The sequence below is a fragment of the Octopus bimaculoides genome, chromosome 8, assembly GCF_001194135.2.
Source record: "Octopus bimaculoides isolate UCB-OBI-ISO-001 chromosome 8, ASM119413v2, whole genome shotgun sequence".
Lineage (NCBI taxonomy): Eukaryota > Metazoa > Mollusca > Cephalopoda > Octopoda > Octopodidae > Octopus > Octopus bimaculoides.
In genome coordinates this window covers 14,828,017-14,830,133 of record NC_068988.1, presented here as the reverse complement: position 1 = coordinate 14,830,133, position 2,117 = coordinate 14,828,017, and the positions used below count along the sequence as shown (strand labels likewise).

The following is a 2,117-nucleotide window of genomic DNA, read 5'->3' as shown; positions in this document are numbered from 1 at the left end:
ATATATATATATATATATATATATATATACACACACATATATATACATATACATAAATATAAATATGTATACAGGATTATTTTGTATGTAAACAGAAATGATAACGATACTTGTAAGTGAACCACAAGTAATTCTGTGTATGTGAGTGTGTGTGTGTGTGTACATACGTGTGTGTGTGTACATATGCGTGATGTATATGTGTGTATATATGTGTGCATATGTGTGTATATGTACATACTGTATTTTTATCTATTTTTATATCTTTGTGAAAATGGGAAAAATGCATTAACAAAATTTATATTTCATTCTCTAGAATCTATTTATCAACATTTTCGCTTCACTTTTTCTTAAGCTTCTTTCTTTATCTTGGCTGTTTTCAATTTTCAATTTTTCATGCTAATATGAGAGAGAGATAAACATTGTTAGAGCAATTATTTTACAACTGGGTGCTCATGCTAAGGAACAGGCTTGGTTGCGTGTTGCTAAGAAAGCTTGCTTTCCAACCACACAGTTCTGAGTTCGATACCACCCTTTGGCATCTTTAGGCAGTTGTCTTCTTCTGTAGCCCTGCGCTGACTAAAGCCTTGTGAGGGAGGATTTGGTAGGCAAAACCTGAAAGAAGACTATTGTATATGTATGCATGTATCATCATTGTCGTTATCCTCCTCCTCCTCCTCCTCGTCGTCGTCGTCGTCGTCGTCGTCGTCGTCATCATCATCATCATCATCATCATCATCATCATCATCATTGGTTAATGTCTGTTCATGCTGGCATGGGTTGGATGGTTTGACAAGAGTTGGTGAGGCAAGGGGCTGCAGCCGGCTCCATTGCTTGTTTTGGTATGGTTGCCCTTTCTAATGCCAACCACTCTACAGAGTGTACTGGGGGATTTTTACATGACACTGCATGTATATAAGTGTGTGTGTGTGTGTGTGTGTGTGTGTGTGTGTGTGCGCACGTGCATGGGGCTGTGTATGTGTGCATGGAGTTGTATGTGTGTGTGTGTGTGTGTGTGTATGTGCTTGCATGTAGCTGTGTGTGTGTGTGTGTGTGCATGGAGCTATGTACGTGTGTATGAGAGAGAGAGAGAGGTGTGAGCTGTATGTGTGTGTGTGTGTGTGTGTGTGCGTGCATTAGTGTCTCCTTGTCTTGACATTGTATGCTAGTCGTAAATGAGTGTCACTGTTATACAAGCAGCACTATTTATTTCCAGCTGGCCTTGTGCCAAAATTTGAAACCAATAATTCAGTGAAAAGAAAATACGACTGGCTTTGGGAAAATATTACCTTTCTCAGAAACAGGCTGGAGGTTGGTGAAAGGAAGGGGTATCCAACCATAGAAAATCTACCTCAATGAAGTCTATCTAACTCATGCATGCATGGAAAACTGGACGTTAAAACAATGACAATGAGCTGGCAGTATTGTTACAATTTCTTTCAGCTTTGTTTTGAGTTCAAATTCTGCTGGGGTCGTCTTTGCCTTTCATCGTTACGAGGTTAATGAAACACTGGAATCGATGTAATTGACTGACCCCTACCAATGAAATTACTGGCCTTTATTCCGGAATTTGTAGCCAGTGACGAAGAAGATGATGATGATGATGATGATGATGAATGTGATGATGGATATGATGATGATGACAATGACGACAACGACGATGGCGACGATGAATATGATGATGATGATGATGACGATGATGATGATGAGGAGGAGGATGATGATGATGATGAGGATGATGATGATGGACATGATATCACTGCCACCACCACGGCTGATCGTAAAGAATTTTGAAGTAGTAAACTAGTGTTTTTAAATATTGTCTTAAGGTTAAGGGATTGATAGACTCGAGTGGCAGACAAAATGCCTTGTGGTATTTAGTCATGTTCTTTTATGCACTTGGCTTCAAATCTTGCCAACACCAAGTTTACCATTAGTCCTTCCAGAGTTGATGGAATAAAGTACCAGTTAAATACTTTTGATTCTTCCTCCAAATCTCTGGCCATGCGCTACTGAAATTATTACCGCAACCAATATTCAACAAGCACAAACACTTCCATAACTAACCCCACCTCCAACAACAACAACAACAACAACTACTCCTACTACTACTACTACTA

The 2,117-nt window shown here is 39.3% G+C and overlaps 1 protein-coding gene across 5 annotated transcripts in view; it reads left to right on the top strand.

Annotated features, from left to right (window-relative positions):
• Positions 1–2,117, top strand: part of LOC106867173 (F-BAR domain only protein 2) — a 189,726-nt gene that overhangs the window by 12,408 nt on the left and 175,201 nt on the right. The gene's annotated exons all lie outside the window — the stretch shown is intronic.